This window comes from Schistocerca cancellata, chromosome 5, assembly GCF_023864275.1.
Source record: "Schistocerca cancellata isolate TAMUIC-IGC-003103 chromosome 5, iqSchCanc2.1, whole genome shotgun sequence".
NCBI classification, from domain to species: domain Eukaryota; kingdom Metazoa; phylum Arthropoda; class Insecta; order Orthoptera; family Acrididae; genus Schistocerca; species Schistocerca cancellata.
In genome coordinates, this window is record NC_064630.1 from 583,704,512 (window position 1) to 583,718,959 (window position 14,448).

At 41.8% G+C, this 14,448-nt stretch overlaps 1 protein-coding gene across 1 annotated transcript in view; it reads right to left on the reverse strand.

Moving 5' to 3' along the window:
- The window catches only part of LOC126188928 (cytosolic Fe-S cluster assembly factor NUBP2 homolog), a 77,092-nt gene that overhangs the window by 27,179 nt on the left and 35,465 nt on the right, over window positions 1–14,448 (reverse strand). The gene's annotated exons all lie outside the window — the stretch shown is intronic.

Consider the following 14,448-nt stretch of genomic DNA (forward strand, 5'->3'; position numbering starts at 1 on the left):
CTGCAAAATGAATCATTTGCAAAAGGTGAATGAAATTACAAAGCAGATCAGTCAGTATAAATTATCATTTTGCCTGGAATTCACACAGTCTGAGAAAGCTTTCGACTCAATTTCAACAAAATATGTATTATTAATCATTGTGAAACAAAGCATTTAGGATTATATACACTTTAATCATATGGAAGTAAACCACATACAATGTGTACAAATCCCTCTTGGATGGTATGTGTGTTTTCAATAAACTGTTATTTCTGTGGCTCAGGACACAGCATAAACAGACAACAGAGATTACAGTTCTTAAGATTTTTTGCACCCTGAAAGGACAGCAGAAGTGGTTTGTTCATCACACAGGATCACTTATATTCCGTCCACAGTCCATTGACTTCCATGGGCTGAACTCTGAAGAGTAGATTTAATTATGCCAGTAACAAATATCACATTACATGGTACCTGGACGTAAGAAGCTAGGATGGGATGCCAAAGATCATCTTAGGTTCTTGACATTATCTGTTTTGTTTCTGTCCATCTATTTTCAGTTGGTGAGTCTATGACAGATGGAGGTAAGTGGAGAAGGATAACAACATTTTTTTTCTGCCTAAAATCCCTGCAGCTTTGTTGATGTGTGCGCTGGAGACTAAGAGTTGCTGGAAACAAATTTCTCCCACAGAATATACTAGCAGTTGCACAGATAGAAACTTCACATTAGTTATCCTATGACAACTACTGGTAACAACAAGCTGATCACCTACCCTGGTGAAGTGTACTAAGTCTACAGAAAGAGATTTGGCTGCACACAGATGTAAAAACGTGGCTCGTGGATACATTTGAGATCAAAACTGATACATTGCAATGGAGTGCTTTCCAGAAATCTAGGAATATAGAATCTGCTTGTTGGTTTAAATCCATGCTTCACTGGATATTATGTGTGAAAAGTGGAAATGTGTTTCACATTAGTGTTGCTTTCTAAATCTACACTAATTTATGGACATACAATTTTTCTTTGAAGGAATGACATTATAGCCATGCTTGGATCAACAGCAAAACAAATTTAAAGATATGAGACCGTAATTTTGTACAGTCAGCTTTGTACTATCTCATCTTTTGAATATATGTTCTATATCTCATTAAATAATTCTTCAGGCTTCATTCACCTTGTTCAGAGTATAATTTGAGCACGACAGCTATCTGTAGAGCAGTTAATTTTGGAATTTAGTTATGAATGCTTCAGCAGTTAACTGTACAGACTCTTGAGATTTTCAGTCTCTATTCTCTGTTTGCCATTTGATTTTACTCCATGTATATGTAGATTCATCATAAGACTTCAAATTTTTTTGCATATTGGAAAAAATAAAAATTTTTGCATCCTACACATATGCATGTACTGTGCTGCAAAGGAGCTGCTTCCACTGTGTACTCTATCCCCAACCTACCAACTGGAGTTCTACAGGTCTTTACTCTATTCCATGGATTCAGAAATCTGCAGCCATGTCCATTGATAAATTTCCAAACCAGAGAACCTCTATCACTTTTATGCAGGAGACTATAAATGGTAAGTCCTGCTTGTCCTCTTGAAACAAGGCTAATAGTTGTCATTGCTGCTACGAACTACTTTTGCAACTGAGGGTGGCTTCAGAATCCAGGTGACAGGCACTGCAACTGCAATGTCGTGTTTCCAGTTTGCTTAGAGAAAGCACCTCCCGCATTTTTCACACCTCTATAATAAGCATCAAAAAGTGAAGTTATGGGAAGTGATATAATCTACTGAATTGTTTTTGCTTATTTGTAATTATTTGTGTTTTATTACATTAAATGTTGGGAAATTGTGAGCCATCCAAAGCAAATGCAGTGAAAGGATGCAGAAACTTTGATAATAAAGAATCCTTGAAATATTTGCGAATGTTATTACACTATTATTTCTGCTCCCTCGATGTCATTTATGAATGAGTAAACATTTTAAGTTATAGTGTCACTCTTATATTGATTAATGTTGTGTAAGATGATGTATTGCATGTTCATGTTTTATTTATGTATTGTAAACAACACTTGTCTCACCTTTATTTGTGTACCTTCTGTTTCAGATATTCGTTGGGCTATGGGCAGTGTTGGGACACAGCAGCTGATGTTATGATGTCAGAGCAAATGCAGCTTCAAGGAATACACTGGATGGAGGATTCCATGAACCCAAAATTAACAACAGCGAATGAGGGAATATCAAGTTTGGATGTACAATTAGGCACACTCTTATCTGAAGTTTCTGGATAAACATCCCATGATAGTATCTTATTAAACATCACATGTTCTGTAATCAAGAGTGGAAATAAAGTGATCACAAATGAAAAGCAATACATCACAAGTGTTCTACAGGGTCAATTTATTCAAGTTAACCAGTTTTCAGCTCACAAGGTCATTAACAGACTTCAGCTGACTTAACTACCACCGTCAACAGTATGGTGGCAATGCAACTTGAAATGTAAAAAGTTGAACAACAAATAAACATAAAGGGCATAAACCAAGAAAATCATTACCATTAAACTCAAGAAACAGTGTCTACATAACTGTTTACACTGAACGAACAAACCCATTAAAATAAAGTAAAATTAGTACTTGACAAGACAACTTCAAGAGATATTGAACATGGAAAGTATACAGAAACTGAGGAAAAGAAAGAATTAACAACTGTAATAACAGAATATATTAAGTATATAGGCAATCACAATAAAATAAGAAGAAATGAATAAATACATGAAAATGGATGAACAGGATGGTACAGACAGTGTTGGAAGTAGTAGAAAACAGTTGATAACGTAAAATTTGGAATACAAAAATTATTGAGCTGTGTTTTTGGTCATTTAAGATTAAATCAGGACTGTGGGCTAGACGTTTGTTAATTTCCAGGGCTTCCAACAGGCTGAGTTTTCGGACTTTGTTTGCTAAGTGAAGCACATGTGACAGTGGCTGGTAGTTGCAGCTGTCATTCAGTACATGCTCAGCAAATGTGGAGTCTTAATTCTGCAATGTCCAGTCGTGTTCATGTTCAGCCAACATTGTTGCTGTGTCTCTGCCTAACTGACCAATATAAAACTTATCCTGATTATAATAAGTAATTTTTTTATGCCCCACTGTTGGCTAGTAATTGGGTCTTTGCTATTGAAAATACACTGAGCTGTGGTGTTCATCTCATAGTAGAAAATCCTGTAGTTGCAGGATTTCTGTGTTTTCGCTACAATCCGTGATACCTGTCCTGGGCACAGTATTGTACACCACTTCCTGCAGACAGTGGAAGAGACAGCAGAGGGAACATAGAGGAGGGCCATAATTTTCAATTTTTGTTTCCTATGTATGGTGTGGTCAGTCATTACAGGATTGTAGCCACTGGTTGCGCCAATAAATTATACTGTGTCTAACTCTGCCTTTAAATGTTCACATATGTAGACGGTGTGTGTGTGTGTGGGGGGGGGGGGGGGGGGGGCAATCACGTGCGCACGCACACAAACGCGTGGGCAAAAACTACAAGAAACCTCAACACCTTTTGTCAACATATTAATAATCTGTTAACAAAGAAGACTGGCAACAAATCCATAAACTTCCTAAATCTCACCACTGACATAATTAAACAAACATGATGTTTCAAATTTTATAGAAAAACTACCATTACAGACAAAGTAACACCTCCTTGTTCACAACACCCAGGAACACACAAAGACGCAGCTTTCCACTCAATGGTAGACAATCTTGTATGTGTTCCCATGTCCAAAGATGTCAAAGCAGAGTTAGACACAATAAAATTTATTGCTTCAACCAGTGGCTACAATCCTGTCATGATTGACCACATCTTGCATACAAAACAAAATCTGAAAATTTTATCCCTCCTCTATGCTCTCTCTGCTGCCTCTTCCACTGCCTGCAGTAAATGGTGTAGAATATCATACCCAAGACAGACATCACAGATTGTAGCAAAAACGCTGTAAACCACAGATTGTAGCAAAAACGCTGTAAACCTGCAACTATAGGATTTCCTATTCTGTGAAGAACACCACAGGCCAGTGTATGTTCAGCAGCAAAAATAGAACCCAATTACTAGCCAACAATGGGGTATAAAAATTGTTGTGTCCTAACTGTGATAAGTTTCACACTAGTCAATCAGGCAGAGATATAGCAACTAGACTGGCTGAACATGAATGCAGCTAGAGTTTGCAGAATCATGACCCCACATTTGCTTGACATGTACCGAGTGAGGGCCACAACTACTAGTCAGTCTCATGTCTTCACTTAGCAAGCAAAGAATAAAAACTTTATCTATTAGAAGCCCCGGAAATAAAAAAAAATCTAGTCCACAGTCTTGATTTAATCTTAAATGACAAACACAGCTTAATACTTCCCCTTTTCTAAAATTCACATAATTTGCTGTTTTCTATTACTCCATGTACACGTATTTATTCATTTCATGATATGAATATAATAGAGGGAAACATTCCACGTGGGAAAAATATATTTAAAAAGAAAGATGATGAGACTTACCAAACAAAAGCGCTGGCAGGTCGATAGACACACAAACAAACACAAACATACACACAAAAATCTAGCTTTCGCAACCAACGGTTGCCTCGTCAGGAAAGAGGGAAGGAGAAGGAAAGACAAAAGGATATGGGTTTTAAGGGAGAGGGTAAGGAGTCATTCCAATCCCGGGAGCGGAAAGACTTACCTTAGGGGAAAAAAAGGATAGGTATACACTCGCACACACACACATATCCATCCGCATATACACAGACACAAGCAGACATTTGTAAAGGCAAAGAGTTTGGGCAGAGATGTCAGTCGGGACGGAAGTACAGAGGCAAAGATGATGTTGAAAGACAGGTGAGGTATGAGCGGCGGCAGATTGAAATTAGAAATTAGCGGAGATTGAGGCCTGGCGGATAGCGAGAAGAGAGGATATGCTGAAGGGCAAGTTCCCATCTCCGGAGTTCAGACAGGTTGGTGTTAGTGGGAAGTATCCAGATAACCCGGACGGTGTAACACTGTGCCAAGATGTGCTGGCCGTGCACCAAGGCATGTTTAGCCACAGGGTGATCCTCATTACCAACAAACACTGTCTGCCTGTGTCCATTCATGCGAATGGACAGTTTGTTGCTGGTCATTCCCACATAGAACGCTTCACAGTGTAGGCAGGTCAGTTGGTAAATCATGTGGGTGCTTTCACACGTGGCTCTGCCTTTGATCGTGTACACCTTCCGGGTTACAGGACTGGAATAGGTGGTGGTGGGAGGGTGCATGGGACAGGTTTTACACCGGGGGCGGTTACAGGGGTAGGAGCCAGAGGGTAGGGAAGGTGGTTTGGGGATTTCATGGGGATGAACTAAGAGGTTACGAAGGTTAGGTGGACGGCGGAAAGACACTCTTGGTGGAGTGGGGAGGATTTCATGAAGGATGGATCTCATTTCAGGGCAGGATTTGAGGAAGTCGTATCCCTGCTGGAGAGTCACATTCAGAATCTGATCCAGTCCCGGAAAGTATCCTGTCACAAGTGGGGCACTTTTGGGGTTCTTCTGTGGAAGGTTCCGGGTTTGAGGAGATGAGGAAGTGGCTCTGGTTATTTGCTTCTGTACCAGGTTGGGAGGGTAGTTACGGGATGCAAAAGCTGTTTTCAGATTGTTGGTGTAATGATTCAAGGTTTCCGGACTGGAGCAGAGTCGTTTGCCACGAAGACCTAGGCTGTAGGGAAAGGACCGTTTGATGTGGAATGTGGCAGCTGTCATAATGGAGGTACTGTTGCTTGTTGGTGGGTTTGATGTGGACGGACGTGTGAAGCTGGCCATTGGACAGGTGGAGGTCAACGTCAAGGAAAGTGGCATGGGATTTAGAGTAGGACCAGGTGAATCTGATGGAACCTCATCCTGACCCACAACTCCTTCACTTTTGAAGGCCAGACATACCAACAATTAAAGGGAACAGCCATGGGTACCAGGATGGCCCCCTCGTACGCCAACCTATTCATGGGTCGCTTAGAGGAAGCCTTCTTGGTTACCCAGGCCTGCCAACCCAAAGTTTGGTACAGATTTATTGATGACATTTTCATGATCTGGACTCACAGTGAAGAAGAACTCCAGAATTTCCTCTCCAACCTCAACTCCTTTGGTTCCATCAGATTCACCTGGTCCTACTCTAAATCCCATGCCACTTTCCTTGACGTTGACCTCCACCTGTCCAATGGCCAGCTTCACACGTCCGTCTACATCAAACCCACCAACAAGCAACAGTACCTCCATTATGACAGCTGCCACCCATTCCACATCAAACGGTCCCTTCCCTACAGCCTAGGTCTTCGTGGCAAACGAATCTGCTCCAGTCCGGAAACCTTGAATCATTACACCAACAATCTGAAAACAGCTTTTGCATCCCGTAACTACCCTCCCAACCTGGTACAGAAGCAAATAACCAGAGCCACTTCCTCATCTCCTCAAACCCGGAACCTTCCACAGAAGAACCCCAAAAGTGCCCCACTTGTGACAGGATACTTTCCGGGACTGGATCAGATTCTGAATGTGACTCTCCAGCAGGGATACGACTTCCTCAAATCCTGCCCTGAAATGAGATCCATCCTTCATGAAATCCTCCCCACTCCACCAAGAGTGTCTTTCCGCCGTCCACCTAACCTTCGTAACCTCTTAGTTCATCCCCATGAAATCCCCAAACCACCTTCCCTACCCTCTGGCTCCTACCCCTGTAACCGCCCCCGGTGTAAAACCTGTCCCATGCACCCTCCCACCACCACCTATTCCAGTCCTGTAACCCGGAAGGTGTACACGATCAAAGGCAGAGCCACGTGTGAAAGCACCCACATGATTTACCAACTGACCTGCCTACACTGTGAAGCGTTCTATGTGGGAATGACCAGCAACAAACTGTCCATTCGCATGAATGGACACAGGCAGACAGTGTTTGTTGGTAATGAGGATCACCCTGTGGCTAAACATGCCTTGGTGCACGGCCAGCACATCTTGGCACAGTGTTACACCGTCCGGGTTATCTGGATACTTCCCACTAACACCAACCTGTCTGAACTCCGGAGATGGGAACTTGCCCTTCAGCATATCCTCTCTTCTCGCTATCCGCCAGGCCTCAATCTCCGCTAATTTCTAATTTCAATCTGCCGCCGCTCATACCTCACCTGTCTTTCAACATCATCTTTGCCTCTGTACTTCCGTCCCGACTGACATCTCTGCCCAAACTCTTTGCCTTTACAAATGTCTGCTTGTGTCTGTGTATATGCGGATGGATATGTGTGTGTGTGCGAGTGTATACCTATCCTTTTTTTCCCCTAAGGTAAGTCTTTCCGCTCCCGGGATTGGAATGACTCCTTACCCTCTCCCTTAAAACCCATATCCTTTTGTCTTTCCTTCTCCTTCCCTCTTTCCTGACGAGGCAACCGTTGGTTGCGAAAGCTAGATTTTTGTGTGTATGTTTGTGTTTGTTTGTGTGTCTATCGACCTGCCAGCGCTTTTGTTTGGTAAGTCTCATCATCTTTCTTTTTAAATATATTTATTCATTTCTTTTTATTTTACTGTGACTGTTTATGTACTCGACAATCCTGTTGTTACAATTATTAATTCTTTCTTTCACTTCATTTCTGGATCAATTTCCATGTGCTAATACCTCGTGTAAGTCAAGTCATCATCTTGGACAGTTTCCAGCCACTGGCTGGGTCTGTCGGGAACACAAGCCTCTCCATCGTGTTCTGTCTTTCCACCATTCCCCCTCTTCCACCTTCTTCCAGTTCTCTCCTCTTCTCATCACACATTCCTTCACTCCCTTCACCCATCTATCCCTTGGTCTTCCTCTGGGCCTCTTCTCCTCCAGTTGCAGATCAAACATCCTCTTTGGAATTCTTCCCTCATCCATTCTCTTCATGTGTCCATACCACTGCAGTCTTGATTTTTCTATCCTGTCCTGTACTGGTTCGTCCTTTAGTCTTTCCCTCACATACACATTTCGCAATCTGTCTCGTCTTGTTACACCCAACCTGCTCCTCTGGAACATCATTTCACTAGCCAGTATTCTACTTTTGTCGCTTTTGTGCATTACCCATGTCTCACTTCCGTATGCCAATATTGGGACAAAGTAGATTCGGTATATAATTCCCTTGGATTTCTGTGGCACCTCCTTGCTCCAAATAAGCCCCCTAATGCATTTGTAGAACTGCCCTGCTTTTCTGCACCTTTCATTTATTTCCATTGCGTTTCCCCCCTTACTTTCAATCACGCTTCCCAGGTACTTGAAGTTCTCTACCACTTTTAGTTTTTCCCCTCCACAAGTTATATCCACATTTGGCCTATTCTTCTTCCTTGTTGTGACGATTATTTCACTTTTCTTTGCAGAGAAATGCATTCCATACTGTGCTGCCGTTGCCTCCCATGCATCTAACTGCTCTTGCACCTCCTCCTCGCAATTTCCCCATAACATCAGGTCATCGGCAAAAAGCACTGCTTTCATTTTATGATCTCCAATTGCATCTGATACTTGCTGTAGGATTTCATCCATAACAATAATAAATAATAAAGGCGAAAGTGCACTTCCCTGTCGCAGCCCATTTTCCAGCTTGAACCATGCAGTACGTTCCCCCCCCACTTTCACACAACTCTCACTTCCCTCATACATTTTTCTGACTTTTCGTGTTATCTCTTCATCTATCCCTTTTGCGTTCAGCACATCCCAGAGCTTGTCCCTACAGATACTGTCATACGCATTCTCAATATCCAAAAAGGCCAGATTAAGTCGCCTTCTCAATATCCAAAAAGGCCATGTTTAAGTCCTTCCCGTACTCATAGTGCCTCTCCTGCAGTTGCCTTACCGCAAATATGAGGTCCGTTGTTGATCTTCCCGGTCTGAAACCGTGCTGCTCCTCTTGCAGTCTACTTTCAATACTGCTTCTTATTCTCTTCTCCAGGATCTTTTCATAGATTTTTCCACAGTGGCACAGCAGGGTGATTCCTCTGTAGTTCTCACATCTCCTTTTATCCCCTTTCTTGAAGATCAGGACTATAATTCCTTTCTTCCAATCCTCAGGAATTCTGTTCTCCTTCCACACCACCCTCAGCACTCTGTATAGCCACTGGGTTCCTACTTCTCCTGCTGCTCGTATCATATCCACTGTTACTTCGTCCCAACCTGGTGCCTTGCCCCCTTTCATCCTCTTTACGGCTTCTTCCACTTCATTCCAAGTTAGATCATCAATTTCCCCACTATTATAATCGTCTGCTGCCTTAGGCTCTCCATCGCTGTTAGTTACCCGCTTGGCGGCATTCAACAGATCTTCAAAGTACTCCTTCCAAATCTTTTTGAGCTCATGCATTTCCTCCACAACTCTTCCATTATTATCCATGATCCTCAGGCACTCGCTTCTGTCGTTCCTCTTATTTCTTACCATGGTGTAAAGTACTTTTTTGTTCCCTTCACTGTCCTCTTCTAACATTCTTGTCAATTTTTCCAACCACTTCTTCTTCTCCGCCCTTACTATGGTCTGTGCCGCTTTCTTGCCTTCCTTATATTTTACCCTAGCTTCCTCTGTTCGGGTCTGGAACCATTCTCTGAAGGCTTTGTTCTTTCGGAGTACTGCCTCTTTACATATGTTGTTCCACCATGGGGTTTCCCTACTTCTCCTCTTCGTGCTAGTTCTTCCGCACACAGTCTCAGCTGCCTCAACTAGAGCCCTCTTAAAATCTCCCCATTCTTCTTCCACTGTTCTCTGATCTTCCTTTGGCAGTTTCTTCCTGATCAGTGTCTGGTACTGGGTCCTCCGTTCATCCTCTTTCAGCATCCATGTCTTCAACCTTTTCTCCTGTATTTCTCTTGCCCTCCTATCTTTTTTCTCTCTCAGGGTGGCTACCAACAGCCGATGGTCACTGTCTAAGGCCTCAGATGGAATGACCTTAACATCTGTGAGGCTGCTCATCATCTGCCTATCCACTAGTATATAGTCTACTACTGAAGTTTGGGACCAGTCCCCACTGTACAAAGTTATTTTGTGACTACTTCTCTTCTTGTACCAGGAATTTGCGATCGCCAGCCCATTCCTCTTGCAGAATTCCAGCAACAATTTTCCTTCTCTATTTCGGTTCCCCCAGCCCTCTGGTCCCATTATCTCCTCGAATCCTTTCCTGTCTGTGCCAACATGTGCATTGAGGTCCCCTATTATAATCTGATTTCCTCCATTTAGCTGCTTTTGCATGTCATCTTCAAATTCCTCCTTCTCCTTTTTTGTACACCCCACCTGTTGGGCATATGCTTGGATGATTTCAATGCTTTTTCCTTTCACCCATACTCTGGCTTTTATCATTCGATCATTAATACCTTCCACCTCCTCCTGCAGACCCTCTCTAACCACTATTGCCACTCCATTTCTTCCCCTCTCATTCCTTATCCAGTACAGTTTACATCCTTTACTTAGTGGTTTTTCACCAACTCCTCTCCACCTAGTCTCAGCAAGTTCCAAGATGTCCAATTTCCTCCTTTCCATCATTTCTACAATTTCTTCTAACTTCCCAGTTAGAGTCCTTACGTTTAGGGTGCCCAGTCGTAAACCATCTCGTAATCCTTTTCCATTGCTTGGTCGGTTTCCTTTAGATCCGTTCCGTGATCCGAGGCATGTTCCCTTTTTAAAAGCAGTTGATTTATCCACTACTGGCTTGCTAGGCCTATCGCAGCTTCACCAGAGCCCCGTTAGCCGTCACGTTTCAGGGTTCCCATAGGGCCTTCTCAGCTACCGTAGCGGTCCTGGGGCACACGAAGTCCCCGCTGTACATCGCCCCTATAGGCAGTCCCCTACTTTGTGCCGTTGCCCATCTCCCACGACTTGGACGAGGGGTAAGTCAAGTACTAAAATTATTTTCACAGGTTTGTTTGTTTATTGTAAACTGTTACATAGGAACTGCTTTTCAAGTTCAGTGTTAATGTTTTTCCTAGTTTGTTTCTTTTAGATTTATTTATTGTTCAACTTTTTACTTTTTAAATTCCATTACCACTACAGTGTCAAAGATGTCATTTACTGTGTTTTTGTGCCTCAGTCTAGACGAGTAACATCTTTTGCAATATTTTTTTACGAACATTGTAACTTCTTTGAAGACGATAGTCAGTCAAAGTATGATGATAGTCTTGTAAGCCAAAAACAGGTTAATCTGAATAACTTAATCCTGTAGAAAGTATACATTATTGTGCTTTTCATTTTCTTATAATGTTTTCTACCAAGAAGTGGCAGAAGGATTAGTTAACATAATAAAGTAATTTTTCAACATGAACTTCAAGTCTACTGATTTATGTAGATTGGAGAAACAACTATTTTTGTGATGTACTGTGGTTCAACTACAGTAATGGGAGTACTGCACAATTGGTGTGGTCACAGTTCAATGCCAATTAACTAATACAAATTCAAGCAGCACCCCTGCAGCAGATATCTCAATCAGCCAAGGCGCCAAACAGCAGCAGTGAAAGCATACGTCAGTATACCTAGAGGGAAACTCACAAATAAAATGAACTTGCGCCTTGAAATGACATAAATACCAAAGAAAATTATAATAATTGCTAACTATTAATGTACTGATAGAAGTCCATGCAAAAATGCTGGTGATTATTAGATAGGGGGACAAGTACAGTTCATTTGTCAAATCAAACACATTGGGAAAAGCTTAGTGAATGCCTATCAATCGGATGTGTTTCATCTACGTCTATGTACATACTCCGCAAGCCACTCTACACCACTTGGCGGAGGGTGCCCTGTACATTAGTAACCATTTCTTTTCTTGAGCGAGGGGAAAAACGACTGTCTATATGCCTCCATACGAGCCCTAATTTCTCATATCTTATCTTTGTGCCCTCATGCGAAAAATTATGTTGGCTGCAGTAGAACTGTTTTACTGTCAGCTTCAAATGCTGGTTCTCTATTTCCCAATAGTGTCCCTTGAAAAGAATTCTGCCATCCCTCCAGGGATTCTCATGTGAATTTCCGAAGCATTTCCACAACACTTGCATGTTGTTTGAATCTACCAGCCCACCTCTGAATTGCTTCTACCAGCCCACCTCTGAATTGCTTCAATGTCTTCCTTTAATCTGACCTGATGTGGATCCCAATCACTCATACAGTAATCAAAAATAGGTCACACTAGTGTCCCATATGCAGTCTCCTTTACAGATGAACCACACTTTCCCAAAATCCCCCCAATAAACTGAAGTCTACCATTTTCCTTCCCTACCACAGTCTACATATGCTCGTTCCATTTCATACCATTTTGCAATGTTACGCCCTGATATTTAAAGGGCGTGACTGTGTCAAGCAGTACACTACTTTCACTGTGTTTTAATGTTGTGGGTTTATTTTTCCTACTCATCCTTATTGACTTACATTTTTCTACATTCAGATCTAGCTGCCATTCATCACACCAACTAGAAATTTTGTCTAAGTCATCATGTATCTTTCTCAGTCATTCAGCTTTGGCACCTTCTCGTACACCACAGGATCATCAATAAAAAAAACGACAGATTGCTGCCTACTCTGTTCACCAGATTATTTATGTATACAGAAAATAACAGTTGTCCTATCACACTTCCCTGGAGCATTCCCAACAATCCTCTTGTTTCTAATGAACACTCACCATTGAGACAACGTACTGGGTTCTATTACTTAAGAAGTATTTGAGCCACTCGCATATCTGGGAACGTATTCCATATGCTTGTACCTTCATTAACAGTCTGCAGTGGGTCATTGTGCAAATCTTTCCGGAAATCTTGAAACACGGAATCTGCCTGTTGCCTTTCATCTGCAGTCTGCAGTCTGCAGTATATCACGTGAGAAAAGATAAAGCTGAGTTTCACATGAGTGATGCTTTCTAAAATCATGCTGATTCATGGACAGAAGCTTTTTGGTCTCAAGGAAATTTAATATATTTGAACTCAGAATATGTTCAAGAATTTTGTAGCAAACTGGTGTTAAGGACATGGATCTGTAATTCTGGGGGTCTGTTCTTTCACCCTTCTTATACACAGGGGTCACCTGCACTTTTTTACAGTCACTTGGGACATCGTGCTGGGTGAGAGATTCACAATAAATGCAAGCAAAGTAAAGGGCCAATGCTGTAGAGCACTCTTTGTAAAAACAAATTTGGAATCCATCAGGACATGGCAACTTCTATTCAACAAGTCCTGTAATTCTTTTTTGTTTTCACTAAAGATAGCAATGTTAATACTGATACTGTTTCACACTGATTTTAATCCCACTCTTCATTCTTTCTTTTATTTCCACCACGGCTTCTTCAATGCATAGACTGAACAGAAGGGGTGAAAAATAACACCCCCGATTACACCTCTTTTAATCCAAGCACTTCATTCTTGGTCATCCAGCAATCTGTAGCCATGGATAATGAAGTCCAGCATCCAGTACTGGTGTCAGAAGTCTACCATCATTGCTCTGGTCCAGGGAAGAAGCTACTCTAAAACTCCAGGATCACATGCGTGGGACAGCCTACCATACCATGAACTGTTTCCCTTGTGGGTTTAAGGCAGAGGTTCCCAACAAAATTTTCCCGAGGACTCCCTCATCGAGCATGATTGGTACCTTGTCATATCACAGTATCAAGTACCTAAAAAAGCCAAATTAAGAGTGTTTTTATACATTTTCTATTTTTGGTACTTAGAAAAAACATTGACATATTCATTATTGAAAAAATATTGAGCGGCAAAACAAAAAATCTGTTATCATACAAAATATATTTAACATATTTTTTATTCTGATATCATCTTGCGAAGCCCTCTGGCATAGCTCGCGGACCACCAGGGGTCCGCAGACCACCTGTTGGGAACCACTGGTTTAAGGTTTTATGTAGTGGCTGGCTCTCTCCTTGTAGCTGAAGCTGACTCCGAACACTTCATCAGATCTGTCACCTAACGTAATGTCTGATGTATTTACCCCCCCCCTTCCTTTTTTTTGTTTTAATCTGGTTACCATAGTCGATTCTCTAGAAGTAGAGGTCCTGCTAAGTAGTGCCTCTGAAATCCCGTGTGTAGCTGAGGAAAGGCTTGACTTCTTTGTGTGCTGCAGCTGTTATTGGCACAATAGAAGGTAACTTCTACTCATAAAAAGCACATCCAGTACTTTCCTTTTACAAACATATATTTTCTTGAATGGGTGTACAAACCATTAAAGCAACTTGTGAATTAGAGTAGAACAAAAGTTTTCGTACTATACATGCCTTTAAGGCTCAACATGGCATTCCAGATTACAATATATTGCATTTGTCACAAAACCATCTTGTCTTTTTTAACTTTTGCAGAGTGTGGTTGCTCTTTGATGGTCAAGTCAGGATACTAAAATGTAAAAGGTCCCAGCCACAGCAAGTGAAGCCATTTGTTTGTCGTTGTACCTGGCCGTTTTTTCATATTCCAAACCTGATGTTTAATGTCTGC